Source organism: Passer domesticus, chromosome 11, assembly GCF_036417665.1.
Source record: "Passer domesticus isolate bPasDom1 chromosome 11, bPasDom1.hap1, whole genome shotgun sequence".
In the NCBI taxonomy this organism is placed as follows: domain Eukaryota; kingdom Metazoa; phylum Chordata; class Aves; order Passeriformes; family Passeridae; genus Passer; species Passer domesticus.
The window spans coordinates 13,919,836-13,937,393 of record NC_087484.1 but is presented as its reverse complement, the minus strand read 5'-3'; the positions used below and the strand labels follow the sequence as shown (position 1 = coordinate 13,937,393).

The following is a 17,558-nucleotide window of genomic DNA, read 5'->3' as shown; positions in this document are numbered from 1 at the left end:
GTTCATGAATCCATTTGATTGTCAGTCTCTTCTAGGAACAGTTATTTTTAAAGCAAGGTGGCTGTTTATAGAGCTTGGCCTATCCCTAAAGGGTACCACTGTTTTTTTCCTATACCATCACTTGCACTGTGCTGTGGTGGTCAACACTTACTGCCCGTTCTGGCAGTAAAAGCCTTGCTCTTCACAGCCTTCTCCTCTTCTTATTTGTGTTTCTGGGTTTGTTTTATTTTTGCTGTTGTGTGTTCCTCCTGGGAATCCCCCTGCTGGGCCAGGCCCTGGGCTGGTGGTGCCAAGTTTCCCTTGCCCCAGAACAGCCCAGTTCTGGGCACACAGGGACATTGTGGTGAGAGCATCACATGAGAGCACAGTGACCCAAACCCAGCAGTGCAAGGGGTGGCGTGGCTGGGAGAAGGTGGGAAGGGAGAGGAGAATGGACGTGCGAGTCCTGCTGGCGCTCGGCAGCCCTTTGACACTTGTCTCATCTGGGGAGGCTGTGCCTGAGGGAGGGGCCGTGCTCTGCCCTCCCCTGTGGGGCTGTGTGGGATGATGTTGCTGTGGAAACTGTGTGTTCCATGGTGCCTGTGACATTTGTGAGGGTGAGCAGAGCCCAGTCTGGCAGCACAGCTCCAGGGGGACAGGTGCTGGGAGCTTTGATGGCGGGCATGTCTCCTGCTCCAGGGCCTCCTTGTCACCCTGTGCCAGCCAGGGCCAAGGAGGGCGACAAGCTGAGTCCTCTGAGAGTGCTTTACCCTGGCTCTCCTCTGGAGCTGTTTTTGGTTGTATTTTGGGCTTGTTTTTAAGTGTGCACAACAGACATGGTAGGTGACAGCAACACTGAATTCCAAACCCCTCTGCGCTGGCCTGTGGCCTGGCCATGGGCGTCCTGGGGAGAGGCACAAACCACACAAGTACCTCTCACTGGGGGAGGCTGTGCTTTTCAACTAAAAACCTTCTAATTTTTAAATTTTTTGTCTAAAAACTTTCTAAAAAAAATAAGTCATCCCAAAAGCACACAGTGAAAGTGATCCATAAGTATATGGTGAAGTGGTGCTTCAGTTTAAGCTCATACATGCTTCATCATCAGTGTATTCAGTGCACTGCTCGGCTGCCTAAGCAGCTGTCAGAAAACAAAAGTACTCTGGAGAGACATACACTCTTCAGGCATCATTTCAGATTGTGAAGATAATTTAAGATTAACCCTTCAATGCTTTAATAAGATTCAGTTTTTTTGCATACTATCACAACACGAAGGAACCTTTTGGAATGATGCCAAAGGCAAGATGACTTTTGATATTAGTTTCAAGTGGCAGCAGTAGTTTGTTCTGGTATTGTGTCAATATGTCAGTATATCTAGCTGTTTTATTCCCTGTAATGTTTCTAGGGTGAGTTTTATTTGCAACCTTGTCTGTTTTTTTTTTTTTTTTTAATAGCAGAACATATAATATGTTGAATGAGGTTATATAAAATTACTATTTGTACCAGGTAAATCTTTAAGACATTTTATTTGGATGTAACATGACCTAAAATGTCAGGACTACTATCAAGTATAACTAGGTAAAATAAGAGATAATTATTTTCAACCTGAATGATACTGCTGGGATGACTAAAGAGACAACGAATTTTATTGCTTTGTATTAACTCCATCTGCCTTATTGTCCTTCTGTTTTGATTGTGGTTGCTGATTTGCAAATAAGATGCTTTTCATACTTCATATCCTGTGAGTGTCTTGTTAGTAATCTATCTAGACTCTAATCTTAGATTTTTGTTGCTTTCTCCTAAGGCAGTTGTGGACAGAATTTGTCCAAAGAATACTGATGAAGCAACAAAACTCTGTCCTTTTATTGAAAATTATCATAGAGGTCTGAGCAGCCAACACACACATGGTAGTCTCCTCTTGTGGAAATCTATAAAGCCATGCTGCCATAATCAAAGCTTTCTTTGTTATTACAGGCTGATATTCTTGTCTGTATGTTTAAGAGGAATCCTACTGCCTGACCTTATATATGTGTGAATATTTCGCAGATAGCTCCAGTATCATGCCCACTAGCTAAAATGATTGCTGATCTTTAATCTTCAGTTTTTGATTTGAGATACGGTGAGGGTTGGAAGCCTGCCACATACCTTGATAAGCTGTTATAAAGGTTAATTACACATTATTTTACTTTCTTGAAAATCTGTTTCATTTTCTCAGCTGAAATTTCCAGCTGCTGTCACAATGGGGCATATTCCTGTACAAAATGTGTTCCACTGGGAACGTTTATGGGGCCAGAGTTCAATATATTAATGCTTTTCCTCTAAGGTGAAGTCAGGCAAGAAATATGTGAAAGACTTGCAATAGGTAATATGTATCTGACATGGAAGGCCACAGGAAGCTGAGAGACCCAGACTGGAGGTAAGGAGGGAGAGCAACATGCTAAATGTAGGATGAGCCCTTTTTAGGCTATATCTCCATTTTAATTTGATTTGGATTTCTACTGTGCATACCTGCAGATGCCTCACTGGGTGGATACTGAGCTTCAGGGCATTTTGAACTTTGAGCTAAGTACAGCTGCAAGGTGCCCTGGCATGCAAAGGTGTCACTTGTGCCATTGTGCTGCTTGATGTGGAAGTTTTCTGAATCTTAAGGTGGTGTATTAAAATTTTCCCATTTTCCTGCATATCATAATACAATTTGAGTTGGAAGGGAACTCAAAGGTCATCTAGTTCAACCTCTGTGTGTGTGTTTTGTGGAAGCTGTTATGCAGGTGTGTGCAATTCACCTATCAGGTTAGACAGAGTTTATGCCACTTTTGAAACTTCTGTTAAGGAGCCAGTGCTGGTTTCCTTCATTTCAAAGATTAACAGAGGGTAATTGTTGTAAAGAGCACAATAGTGCAGTGTACTTCCACCTGTGATCTCTAATCTGACTGGACTGCGAGTGAGCACAGAGGCGTCAAAACATTATCTGTGAAATGTTTGCCAAAAACCGAAGTGCTGACAGGGTTAGCTGGAATCTGGCTCCTGGTGATTGTTAGCACTTGCTGGCAACAACAGCTACAAATTGCTAGAAATTGCCAGCAAGCTTTTTTAATGCTGAACTTCCAACGCTGTGAACCAGACATTTTCTCTTTAACCTGGTGTTAAGTACTGTGGGGTTCATGTTTCCAGCAAAGAATGAGGACAACACCTACTCTTAAAGCAAGTCAAAGCAATGAAACATGACCCCGCCTCTTCCTCTCCTTTTCTCCTGTCCTATTTTGAGGTTTCAGCATAAGTGTCCAGAATAGAAAATTATTTGCTTGCAGATGCGAATTGTGAATGCCTTTAGTTTCCTGTTTAATCTGGAGTTGTATTGGTACAGGAACAGGCAGTGGGAATTTTAAGTGTGCTCAGGTGTTTTAAATGAGAGTTCATGCTGTAACTCTACCACCTTTTCAAACTAATAGAAAACTAACAATGATTGAGGGAGTGGGAAGAAAAAGAATATGTATCATAAAAATTACTTTGGACACTTGTGTATAACTTCAGACGTTAGATTTCATTTTGAGAAATAAATGCAGTGTCTCTCTGGTCAAAATCTGTTTTACATACAGTTCTACCTCCAGTGATTTCTAGTTGCTGTAAGGAAAAAATAAATTCATTATTTATTCAGCACAACTGTAACACACAGGACACATTTTTATCTGTGCACAGCTTCTTGGTACCTTAACAGCATCATTCCTGACATTCAAGAATGTGTGAAAATACAGAACAGGTTGCTATTTTTATGAAGTAGATTTATACACAAACCACATAGTTCTTTCTCTTTGGACTGCTGGTTACTCATCCCCAGTCATGATCCTTACTCCAAACAACTTCTGTTTCTTTCATTTCCCCCTTCTCACAAATTCTTACTGTAGTAGCAATGCCTCTGGCAATATTTCTCCTGTTGCTTTGATAACGTCACAGCTTCCCTGGAGCATTGTGCTGCGGTGCTGACTGTGACCTGCTCTGTGTATCAAGGTCACTCAGCTGCCCTGCCCACGCTCTGTCCTCCTTGGGAGAGGCAGCACTGCCAGGGGCTGGAAATCTGCCACTCTGGTGGTGATTCCTGACCCAAACAGATGTGCTTTCAGATCGGTACGTTCTGTACGTCTCCCACACAGATACATCTTGCAGACATTGTTTGAGGCTGACTCCCAAAATCCTGTAATACCCTAAGGAGGAAAGCAGATCCTATTAGAGTGCTGAATGGTTTAGTAATTGGAATTGTCCTCCTCTCCAGAAGTTCTTCACAGGTTGCAAGAACCATCAATAATATGAACTTTCTTTGTTTAAGCACAGTTTTATCAGTGATTTTAGGCCCACATTAATGGCTTTTGTACAGGATTAAGAGTTCTAATTTTTTTTAGGAAGGAATGTGATTTCTGGAAGGGAGATTGTCTATTTAACACCCCTTCAAAAAAACAGCCTTGTCATAAGGTAACAGAATTTCAAAGACGTATAATGTTGAGTTGTAAGTGCATTTACATGTGTAAAGATTTCTGTACTGTGCTTTTACATTTTCATCCAGGAACAAGTGCTGAAGCTTGATCCAAACATTGAAACAATGCCTAATGTTAAAAATGCACATGGCCAATTGTGATCAGCAAGGACTATCTCCAGCTGAAATGGTTTGCTGGATTTGGTCCAGGGGGCCAGACAGGTGTGGGTGTTTAATTCCCAAGAAATAAAAATGCTTTGATTGCCCTGATGTAATTCCATCCCCTCCCACCTTTGTCAAGCCTTGCCATCCACAAGGGTGGGATGTGGCATTGGAACAATAGCAGTGTGCTCCTCGCAGTCCTTGGCTCTCATGGACAGAAGGACATTTTAAAAATTGCTAAGGGGTTTTCATTGCAGATCTTCCACTGGAAGCCAGTTATTCAGAACTGCAGATACTGTTAGGAAGTTGACAAAATCATTTGGCCGCACTGATGATTAATTTATAAAGGGCTTAAAGGCATTAAACCAGTGACCTGGTAAAAATCATTGGTGTCAGATAAAGGGATGCCTGCATTAACAGAGCTGAGGCCTTTTAACAGCTTTAAGAAGAAAGTATGTGTTAAAAGCATGCTAAAAATGACACTGTTCAGAGAACAAGGCAGCCAAAGTAATTTGCAAAGAGAAATAGTGTGATATTTTTGCATACAGATTTTGATTGTTACAAATACTAATCTAGGCCTACAGCAGCAATGAGAGATGAAAGCTAGAGAAAAATAAATTCCCAACCTCTGTTTTTATAGAAAGTGTTAATTTTTTCTTTATTATTAAGTGCTTGGAAATAGGAAACTCATCTCTTCTTGCAGTTTTGCATCCTTGCTTCCACCTGGAGTCTCACTTAAGCTATTCCCAGCAAAAGTGATCTGTCTGAGAATTGTGCCTTTTAGTAAAGGGGCCTTACTCTGCAATTTATGCATATTCCCTCAAACTATTTCTGATGTGTTCTGATGTTTATGGTTGTCTTATTGCTCACATCTGTTAATGAAATTTATGTAAAGAATTTATATAAAATCTTTACTACTCTAGATAGTAATGTAAAAACTTAAATACTTTTAAAATTTAAGTAGGCTTTTTATGTTAAATTCTGCAATTCTAAAGATGTGGGTTTTGTTTTTTGTTTTAAATTGTAACCTAATTTCTTTTGTTAAACAGTTGAAGAAAATAATATTTTTGGAAACATCTGCCTCAGTACATCTGCATGACTTCAAAAATACTTTGGCAAGCAGTATTCCAAGCTGGCTTGTTTGGGAAGGAAGGTAGCTTGCATTTATTTACGATTGCCTGTGTCATGGATGGTGTTGGATGGGGTCTCTCAGGGGTATTTGCTCGCAGGCAGCACTATATCTTTGTTACATGACTGCCTCACATGTTGAGGTTAATATTCTCAAGCTTTGCAGACCTCTGCATTGCAAAAAGAACCATCTCCAGTTCCTCAGCACTGACTATTCAGTACATATTTCAGGGCAATTCTGCTCCACTCCAATGGTCATATTTTGTAACTTTGTCTTTTAAGGTTGTGACTGTCATAACAGTACTTCTTCCTTTGCATTTAAAATAGCCTGGGAAAATGTAAGTTTTAAGCAGTAATTACTACTACATTGGATACCTTTTCTGCTCTAAGGAATGATCACACCAATTAGATTTTAATGATTATGTGTAAAATTAAAGCCACTAGTCTCCATATAGAAAATGCCTACTGAGATAATCAGTTATTGCAAGCAGGGAAGAAACAGTAATTCATATTTGTGGTGTTTAAATGATCCCATTGTTTGCCTGAACCTGTGTTCAATTTCTGCTATTCAACAATGCTGTAACAGAATATCAAGTCTTGGGCAACCCCCACAATAAAAAGAGGCAATTATCGCAGTGCTGCAGTTAATGAATGACCTTGCTGACAGAAACAATCAGTACAATTAAACATAGCAAGGTTGTTCTTCTGTTTGTTTTTTTAAACCCTTCCTTCTTCAAAGAAAAGTGCCTTTGGTTTTAGGAAGGAAATAATCAGATTGCAATTGAATTGTAAATGAAATAGTGCATCTCCTTTACTTTCAAACACCACTGTTGGTTTGTGTTTATTAGCAGACAATATGCGTTTGCTGCTGTTCTGAAAAGGATTTTTAGCCAGTCCTTAGCCAACAAATCTAGAGTCCATTTTCTAACACAATCTGTCTTGGGGGCACTGACACTGAAGATACATGTCCAGGAGTTATTTCTCAATTGTGGTATAGGCTTAGTCAGTTCTATTCCCTGCCCTGCCTTCTCAGTTCCCATTTTTTGAGCAGTCAGTTTGGTCACAAGGGTGAAGAACTCGCTTGAGCAAAAACAGCCACTTCCTTGCTAGGAGAAAGGTTGAGTTAGTCCAAAGGTTCTACAATTAAAGGATACTTTTGCTTAAATATGCCTGTATAGCAGTAGATAATTTTGCATTATCTTCCTACAGATGGGAAATGGAGTAATTATGTCCAGTGACATTGCCTAGATTGAAACACAAGATAGATTTAGCTCTTTTTTTATTTGTTCTTCTAATTGAACCATCCAATCCCCCAAACACAGTGGAAGTGAGAAACAGTACTCCAAGAAATATTAATAGTGTGGAGTATAGAAAAATAATTACAGAATTATTTTAAATGTCAGTATTGCAGTGTTTTCTTTAGTTCATGGGATCCAAGTTAAATAGAAGAGTGGGAGTATTAGAAGTTTTTGAGGAAACATCTGTTTTCCATTGTGCGTGAATGAAACTGCTCTCTCTAAAATTTTCATTATGTACTCTGTACATAATGTGAAGGGGTTTTCTTGAAATGTAAATAGATAAAATGTAAAAGCTTTTATTGAATGGGGATACTGTAGTCAATATTGATAAGAGTTTCTGAGACTGTTTTGCCCATGAAACATTGAAACTGACTTTCTACACTAATTCAAAATTATTTTTGTTGTTGAGGCTGAGTAAAGTAAAAGTGTAACCAGATGCATTAACTTATGGAAAGGGGGAAAATGTTTTACAATTTTGCTTTTATTATGAATATAAAAGCTGGTGACTTTTAAATACGTGAGTCCATGAAATCCCCACTGGATAAGTTGTCTCCTATACTACCCCAGTAAAAAATTGTCCTGCTTACTGTGTATCAGGCACCCTTATGAGGCAATAACCCGACCTCTGTGTGTTGTAAATGTTCTTTCAGGGAGTATTGCAGTTGGGGTTTGGGTTACAGTTTACCTTAGTAATCCTTCAAAGGAACCTACTATCAAGAGGCTATGTGGTTTAAGGTTTTTTAAACAAACTGAATATTTTGAAATGTTTGTTTTTGCTGAGCAAGCTCTATTCTAGGCTAAGTTTTAGAGGGGAAAAATTGCCACACTCTGCACCATTGTCTAAACTTAGCAATTACTGAAACAGCACTTGGTTGCAATCTCTTCTTCTTTTTTTTTCCACTCTTTCTTTCTCTTTTTTTTTTTAAAAAAAACATATTCAGGTTTTGCAGAGCTGAATGATTTTTGAAAAATTCTTGCAATTTATGACAGCCACCTGCTCTCTTGGTCATAGATTAATAACACCTGACCAAGCATGGAAACATGCTGAGTCCATCTGCCTCTCCCCATGCAGGGGGCATTGCAGTGTTGTCTTATTAACTCCCCAGCACAGCATCCCCTTCAGAAGCGTGTTATCAGCCCTGTGCAAGCAGCTCATTTGACAGAATGTGGGATCTGTTCACAGCACCTTGGAAACAACCTTTTTGTCTGCACTTCTTTTGCCATAGTGCTGCCAAGCCCTCGGTGTGTCCATTATTTGAGAAGAGCTTTATTGTTAGTTAATATTCCCTAGAGATTCTTATTGAGCCTCTTTCAATGAACTGCAGGGATGCTGCCTGTGTTTGTTGGACCCTGTCTCATAGGACTGCCTATGGATTAAATGTTCTTGTTATTTCTGAAAAGTGCTAAAATATGTTTTCAATTTCAAGCACAGAAAGGGCTTATTTCCTAGTGAAGTAAGTACTAGGATGGAACAAAAATCATCACTTAATTAAACTTTTATTGTTATTTCAAAATAAATTTGAAAAAAGAAGAAAAAAATTCCACTGAGATACCTGTAACTGGCAAAATGCATGAACAAGTGATGGCTTACATCTGCACAGCAGATATTTCTTGAAATAGTAATGATAATTAGTACCTTCAGGTGTCATCAGCCTGTACTGTACTTATATAATACCCAGCTGTATAATTAAGTGATCTTATTTTCAGCTTGATCCTTTATTTTTCCATAATTATCTGTTAAAATCCTACACTTGTGAAGCCTGACACTTGTTTGCAGTGCAGTTAACCCTGGCTCAAGCTGTGCAGAACAGCTTTTAGCCTTAGTTCAAAAGTTTAAGCTCCTTGGGCCAAAGGCCCCTTCCAAAGTGCCTTGTTGTTCCAGAGCAGACCTTGGCTGGGTTCTTATGTGCTCTGACAGTGCTAATGACTGACTGGAGCTCTGTGTTCCAAAATTTTTCCAAATCTGAGTAGAAAACAAGGAAACAGATACATTTTTTTTTTTTGGTAGAAGCTGTTATAAATAATGAAAGATATAAGTTAAAGTCAGATTCTAAGGCTTTTAAAGCTGCACCGTAATGTTGAAAGAAGGCATCAATTTGAAATGAAATAAATACCTGCTCATTTTTGGAAGACTGTAGCCCCTGTCCTGCCCTGTTTTCTTAACTTATGTCTGTACTGAAATTCCTTTTTGATAAAGAGAAATATGTAACTTCTTTTAAATGGAACCAGAAATTGCAGCAATTTTGGGGGAATTAGAAGGACAAATACTGATATTTCCTTATCTATCCAATGTGGTTTGTAGGTACTAGATGGGTTCTGAAAGGATTAATCTTTCTCACTGTGTGCTTCTGCTTTTCACATTGCTGCTCTTTGGAACTTTTAATGCTCAAGTTTGTGAACAAATGAACATCTGGACACTAGAACTGTATGTGGTTGTATCTCATGCTGACTACTTATGTCCAAATATTTTGCTACTGTTCTTTAATGCTAGGAAAGGAGAAAAAAATTACTTTTTGGGAAAAAATAAAATATTTTTCTTGACTGAAAACAATCTTTGTTTTTTTTTTTTAAAGAATGAATGAACTTCTGGAAGGAAAATTTGAAAGAGTGTTCTTCTGTGATGAAACTTTTGTGTAACCTCTGACCAAAAAACTTATTGTACTGGGGTTTTTTTGGGGATAGGTTTCAAATTACTAATAGTATGATAGTAGCCCAGCTCAAGTGCTTATAGAACAGGAGAAGTTAGTAAAGAAATGTTGGTGGTGTATTCCTGTATCTATCCTTATGTAGGTTTGCTGCACAGCTGCTTTTATAGACAATGGAGAAAAGACCCCATTCACTTAGAGGGAACTTCACTGGGGAAAAGAAGGTGATTGAAAGGAAAATGCAATTACAAGTAATATGAGTCTAAGCCCATTTTTAGACAAGTGCTATTGTTCAATATAGAATGGAATATAAAAAAATAATTTTCTTCTCACTTTCACCACATCTTAAGCAAAGCTTTTGTACTGAGAATTTGCAAAATTAAATTCTTTTGACAATGGATTTCATTTAACTATAAAAAAATTAAACTAGTTTCATGTAAAGTTTGTATTATGCAGTGTCACCTCTACTAGACACAACTGTTCCTTTTCTCTCCTGACTCTCAGTTCACCTCCTCCCTTTTTCCTTCCACTTTTTGGATGACTCCTTCTTCATCTTAAACAACTGGTGGCTGTATCTGACAGCAAACCCCCTTCCTAGGAGTCCAGGAGGTCATAGAGCTTTCAGGCTTGTGTTTGAATCTGTGGGTTTAGTGAAAGTGTAGGTGGAAATGAGATATAGTTTTGAGTAACCTTTAGCTGCCTTGCAACGCATAAAAATTATTTTATCCCCCTCACAAGATAAAATATTCTCACTTGAAATAATTTGGCAGATCACAATGAAATCTGCTTGCTCAGTTTTGAGCTGCTCTCATTCCCTGCCCTTGAGCAGACATTTGCAACACCTTTTCCAAGGTGGAATGAGTTTTACAGTCTCCATCTTCCTTGTTACCTCTACAAACATGCACTCAATGGCCAGCTTTTGTTATCATGATCAAACACCACAAATTTTTTTCTTTTTATATGCTGGTAAAATGCAGATACTCTTTATAATTCAGTTCACGGGGCCTTTGGATTTGGCTTTGGAGTATATTCTGTCAATTTGGTTTGCTAGCTATATGAATCAACTTTTATGCCCATTTTAACATTACTGTTTATTAAAATCAAAGCTTTTAAATTAGAGAAAGCAGGTATGCTTGAGAAAGCAGGTATGCCAGAGAACCTATGAAAATGTCAGGTCCTCTCTGCCTGGGGGTTTGTATTTCATAAATGGGCTCTAGGGTGTTGACATTTCAGTCTAGGATCTCACTGGCTGCCCTTGGGTGAGGCTGCAGGCTCTTGGCACATCCCCAAACACGTCATCTGTCAGATCCATCAGACTTCTGCTGCTGGTCAGTCATCTTGGGCCATGTTTTCATCAATGCAAAGTCACTACAGATCCTTAGCCTTTGGTTTATTTGCTGCTCTGCAGTCTTTTTTTCTATGTATGGGAACCTGTTTTACAACTGGGTGAAGAGCTTGTATTGTTCTCTTTAAATGAATGCTTTTCCAGTTTCATTCCCTATGCTCTCTTGTTGCTGACTTGCAGTCAGTTGTGGTTGGAGTACAGCTCCCTGTAGTCTCCAACAGCAATGTTCTTCTGCACAGAAAGAAGCTCTGTTTTGCAGCCATCTGTGGAAAAATATCTCACTGTTATGATACATATAGTCTGGGATTTGTTTTCCTCTCACTACTTGTGGCCTTTTCAAGAATGTTCCTGTTTGTGTTAGCAGAATTTAACCATCAACGTGGCACTATTTACCTCTTGTGCTCCTATGTGCAACGTGTTACGTGACACAAAACCAGATGTGTCTGGTTGCTTAGTTCTGAAAAGTGATAAATAATAAGGGGTTTTATCACCTTGAGTTTGATGTAAAAATGCTTTAATTATTCTAGTTGGTGTAGGTTTACTCTAAAAATTACAAGTTTTAAAGAATGAAAGACATGTTTAGTTTAGAAAGTGTATGGTAGTGAATTAATACTTGAATTCAGTATTGTTTAATCTCTGCCTCAGGGTCAGAATTTGGTATTCCTAATAACACTGATTATGAGCTGCCTTTAGGGAAGCTGTAGAATGAAGGACTGTTCACTGTAAGGAAGAATTGTAAAACATTTCCCCAAAATAGTGAACGTAAGCAAGAATTGCACAGGTATTAATCTGATGTGCAGTTACATTGTTTCAGGGAAATCTGTCTATCTTGCAGTTTCTAGATGGAGGAAAAGTCCAGCAAAGCACTCAGACTGTCTGCCATTTTCTGAATGATTGCCAATAATTATGTCCCTCTTTTGAAATGATCTACAAGTAATTCAAACTGATGAGAATGTAAGATGTGCCAAATGATTTGGCAAAATATCAGATACCTCTGAACATGGTGGCTCCTGCTGACCTGCCATATAAAATGACACAATGTGGTGTGACTGACACTGCATACATTAAGCAGCATGTAGGAAATTGGAAAATGCAGTGTTTTCAAGGCCAAGGTACTGAGGAAAAATGCATTTTTGATGGATGCCTGCTTAAAAAAAACTTGCTGTTTGTGAAATGTTATTTTGGCCTTTTGCTGTATTGGAGAATGGATTGTGTGTCTGGATATTAGCCTTGGCTGTGATCAGCTAAAATATACTGTTGAAAATATTGGGAAGGTGGCAAATTATTGGGTAAACAGTTGGATCTATGCAAACTCAATTTTCTTAATAGGGAGGGAGAAGGAAGTGAAATTTCTCTTATGAATCAAAAAGCTTAAACAAAAATATCATAATACTAGCTATTAACCAAGACTGTGGTTCTCTCTTGGATTCAGAGTGTTGAGCTGAAATGTAAAGAATAATCTCCAAGCAGTGAGATTTAAATATCTTCTATTATTTATTAGTATTTTCCCCATGCACCGACCTTCCTGTCATGAAGCCAGCTGTCCTCAGAGCAAGGGGACACAGGGTGTCAGTCTGAGTGTGCTGGCTCAGAACTAGAGAGCATTTACCGGTTACTCAGAGGCAAAGGCTCACCTGTGAATAGAGGCTGATGGAGATGATTTTCTAGCTTGCCAAAATGTCCTAAGAAATGCTTAATTGCCTCTGTAAAAGGTCCCTGAAAATTTTTCATGGTTTCATTCTTCTTGTGGTTAGAATAAAGAAAAGGGACACGTAGAAGCTGCATAGTTAATGGGGCCTTATACAGACTTGGGTTCAGATTAAGAGCCTGTGGAGGTGGACGGAAATTTTGGACCTAAAGCTTATGAAGGCAGCTTAAAATGTTAAGACAAACAGCCTTGTCATACAAGGAGCTAAAATGATTGAGCGTCTATATACTACAGCTAATTTAATTTGAGTTTCTAATAACTTGGATTTTTCAGTAGTGCAAAGAAATTTTTTTTTTTTTTTGCTGTGGTGGATATTTTTCATAATTTTTTATTTTGTTGGAGCAAAACACTGAGCAAGTTTCAAGTACTTCAGGAAACATTCAGGAAGCACCAGCTCAGAAACAGTCCTGAGTGTCTTTTCTGTGCTTGTTTAAGGCTATAGTGATTTACATGGCAGTGATATTTAACTTCTGTGCTATTTCAGCTGCCCTTCTTGAGAAGCAAGACTGGAGCCAAACCTCTCTCCAGTGCTCACCTGGCTCTTTCAGTATTTTCATAGGTATCCTGCTGAATTTTGTGTGTTACAACTTGAGGTCTGAGTACAGCACCAAATGAAAGGGAAATTGTACCTTGTTCTTATTCCCTAGGAAGGGAGGATAGTCTACTTTTCAGTTTAGCTCAGTGAGATTAGACTATTGCACAAGAGATTCCTGAGGGGAATGGGAGCAGTTGAAAGAGTATAAATGAGATGGGAAGGGATACAGCCATCTACATCAAAAAAGATGCCCTACATTGGCAGTGAGAACAGAAGTGAACTATGTGATAGCAGTTCACTGGCATTATCCACCTCTGATTTCCCTGATTGGATACCTGAGCTAGAAGCTCTACAATGACTGTAGAGCTGTCTGAACCATGTCATACACATGAGAACACTCCAGGGGTTGGATAAAGGCAGTCCATTAGGTAAAGCAAAAGCTGAATGCACAAGCCAAGTAAAATAAGGAATTCATTCTCTGCTTCCTGTGGAAAGGCAGATATTTAGACATTTTCAGTGAAGCTGGACTTCACCATAGGTAATGGTTGTTTGGGAATCCTGGGACTCTACTGCTAAATTTCACCCTCTCTACCACCTCCATATGTGAAGCATGATGCAGAATGTTATGGCACATCCCTGTGGTCAGCTGTCCTGGCTGTGCCCCTCCCAGCTTTTCCTGCACCCCAGGCTCCTTGCTTGCGGGGAGCATGACAAGTGGAAGAGGCCTTGATGCTGTGCAAGCACGGACCAGCAACAGCTGAAACATTCCTGTCGTCTTGAACACTCTTCTGATCACTTCTCTACGCCATAGCCACACACAGTACTGTGATATCATCATAATTTGCTGAACTTTTTATGTAGCAGCAAGCAGTTCCAGTGGCCTTGCCACTGTCTGCCATGACTGCCATGATCTCCTAGGACAGCAGCTCTGGTAGTAACACTTCTGTTTCTATAAACCTAAAACTTTTAAACAGCTTTACAAAAACCTGGTGCTGTGAAAGATGGTAAGATCAAAGTGGTACTGAACCTTCTTTTTGCATGTGTTGTGAGTTGTTTTGATGCACAGCAGCAAATGTATAGTGGAGAATATGAAGCTAAATAAACAGAGAGAAGTCATATCTTACGAGCAGTCTTCTGAAAAAGAATGCTAATATTTGATGAAAGCCTATCAGTATTACTGTCAGGTTTTACATGTTTGCTCCCTACAATGACTCCCCCATTATTCAGCCCAGTTTTTATCTGCTATTTGGTTTTAAACTTGGAGGTTTCCACAACCTTTCCCATCTTTCATCATTGGCCCAAATTTAACCAAAAAGTTGCTCATAATTCTGCAGTTTTACTAGCAGGTAATTTCAATGAATTATGGTTCCCCATTTCCTAACCATGCTTTCCTCATAGTGGTTCCAGGACTATGGTTCTGTGTAGGCATTATAACTTTTACAACTGCACATTTAGATAGTATTTTTCCTGTGTCTGTTTTTTTTTTTTTTGCAGTTCATATCCCTCTAAACCAATGTTTGTTACTCAATGTTTGTAGAATCTCCTCAGGTGTGTGGAATTTACAAATAGGTGGAATTTGATATAAAAGCTGACTGCATATGTTGAAGTCAAGGGGGATAATCTTGGATGCAGAATTATTCATCCACTTAATTTTTTGCAAGATTGAAACCTTGAGATAAGATAGCAGCAATTATTTTAAGCTTTTGGGTTTGTGTCATTTAATGTTGAGTGGGCTGAAGTTATTTTTAAGGTGAATAAGTAACTCACTTATATTGGCTGGAATAGGGATGGTAAGGGATAATTTTGTAAGCCAAATGATATAAATGGACACAGATTTTTAGAGTTTTTTAAGAGAAATTGAGAACTTCATTCATAATTTTATTTTTTTTTCCTGCTTATATTTTTTAAGTGTGGCTGCAGTGCAGTTTTTCTGTTTGATTGTAAAGAGATAACCATGTTTGGAAGCTGCTTGCCAGACTCTGCCATGGAACTTGCTTATCAGGTTTTTTTGTCCAGTCAGCATGGTTTCAAGTGTCATGAGTGCCAGTAAGCCTGTCAGCTCAGTCTCATTTCTAAGAAATACAAAATACTGCAGAGCCTTTTATTTTCTGACATGAGCAAATGGAAAAGTTCAGTCTGTAACCCATATCTTTATGAAGTCATTAAATGTGAAGGCAACAGCTCTGACCTGCACAGTTCTAGATGGGCCATGCAGGTGGTGCTCAGTTGGCTCTGACACCCTGCTTTGAGTGCTTGCCTGCAGGGGCTGTGGGTGGGGGGGAGCTGCCAGCACTGCCATGGGGGGGCTCTGGTGATGCTGGCCTTCACTGGCTTGAAGGTAGAGCTCAATAATAATTGCCTCACATTAATATTGCTGTGGGGCAGTGTCATTAGCAGGGAAACTCTTGGTTTAGCTTTACCATGGACTCTTCCTGCTGATAGATTCAGCAGCCCAGTGAGGATGTGTAGAGGCTCTGTGCACCCCAGCAGAGCACTTGCAACAGCTGCAAATACAAGTACAGATGAAGTATGAAATATCCAAAGTGTGATTGTGTTAGCTTACAAAAATGAAGCAATAATCTATGGTAATCATAGGTGTAAACAAAATTATTTTTCAATTTGGGCAAAAAAGAATTTACTACTTTTTATTGTCCAGGTTGAAACAACACTCAGGTTAATTTTCTTTCTTTTCAGTTCTCATTAGCCCATAGTAATGATGGATTCCTGCCAAGCAATAAACAGTGCCATTCCCAACTGCTTTTGGACATTCTTTTTCTTACACTGACACAAATAGTGAAGGTAATTTTTGTTTTAATTTTTGTCCATGCTAGTGATTTTGGGCAGCCAAAGCCTTATGTCCCATTTAATTCTGAGTCAAGACTGGGCTCAGTCATGCCTGTGAAAACTTGTCAGTTTTCCAGCCATTCATGGTAACAGCCAAGGAGTAGGAAAAATGTCTGCAGCTAAATGCTGCTCCTCCCCCAGATTGCTTTTGTCTCTTGTTTTGAGAACTCTCCTTATGCAACGTGCTTTGGCTGAGATGTGCTAACTCCAGAGAGGCTTTCTCCCTCCGAAGTCATTACTGCCTATTATGTTCCTCCTGCCTCGAGAGCTGTTCTAATTATGTAAAGAGAACAGGCTTTTCATATAAATAGATATACAAAGCCTGCATAAACTTCCATAACGAAAACTAAGTTTCTGTCACTTGGTGTTAATTTCCACTGTATGCTCTCTGTATAAAAGGGATTTGTGGTTTTGGTTTCATAAAGTGAGATTCTTTTAGCAGTTATAGTTCTGTTTTTGCCAGTCATAGGAATGGATATGATATAGTCATTCTGAAATGCCAAAATAGTCATTGTTGGTTTATAGTTGCTGCAGGATTTCTTCCTTGAATGATATATTTTACCTTCCTTAAGAATACAAGGAATACCTTATTTAATGAAATACTACTACATAAAAGGAATAAATAGAAAATTGAAGTTGCCATTGAATATCTGTGGAAGAACAGGCATCTCTGAACAACATATTATGTGCAAAGTAGAAGGGCATTCTTTCCAGCTGGGAAGAATGTTAATGATGCCAATTATCCATTTATGACAATGAATGAGGAAAGCTGGAATGCAGGGCTCTTTTTCTCAGGATGATGCGACTGCATGAATGATGTTCCAATAACTTTCAGTAAGATCTACATTATGGGGCTGATTTTTAAACAATGCCTCTCAATCCCCTTTATTCTATCCTTGAAATGAAAGCATTAGAAGGTCAGATAGCGTATCCATTGTGGGGAGAGGGAATCCATAAATGATGAGTATTCACTTCAGTGGTATGACAAGTGGCATGAGACAGTACTGGCAGTGAGGATGATCTCAAGAATAAGCATTGGTCTGTGATGCTGGCAGTGACACTTTGCAGCAGGACACTGCTGAAAGTTCCCAGCAGTGGGGAGGTGTTTGTTCTCCCCCAGGTGACCAAGAGGGTCTAGACGGGAGGAATTGTTTTGGCATGAGCTCCTCAAAGGCTGCAGTGTTAGTATTGCTGGTAAAGCCTCTAAAGTAAGTAACTTCCTGCAACTGTCCTTTGGTAAATCAGATAAATCAAACACTAAATAGGAGACTGCAATGTCTTTCCAAGAATAAATTAGCAGATCTTGTGTAGGCACACAGTTTGTGGTGATTGGGATGGGCTGGCCCAGCTCATCCCCAGTGGGCACAGCTGTGAGCAGCAGGTGAGCAGCACTGACAGCAATGAGCCATGGAGTGCCCAGGGGCACTGACCAACCACCAAAGGGAGCAGAGG

At 39.3% G+C, this 17,558-nt stretch overlaps 2 long non-coding RNA genes across 2 annotated transcripts in view; both read left to right on the top strand.

Moving 5' to 3' along the window:
• The window catches only part of LOC135278905 (uncharacterized), a 72,307-nt gene that overhangs the window by 2,883 nt on the left and 51,866 nt on the right, over positions 1-17,558 (top strand). The window lies entirely within an intron of this gene.
• LOC135278908 (uncharacterized) lies at positions 492-9,522 on the top strand. Its single transcript, XR_010346292.1, has 5 exons — positions 492-596; positions 2,300-4,098; positions 4,371-4,440; positions 5,653-5,756; positions 9,332-9,522. It is a non-coding gene; the product is annotated as an uncharacterized LOC135278908 (long non-coding RNA).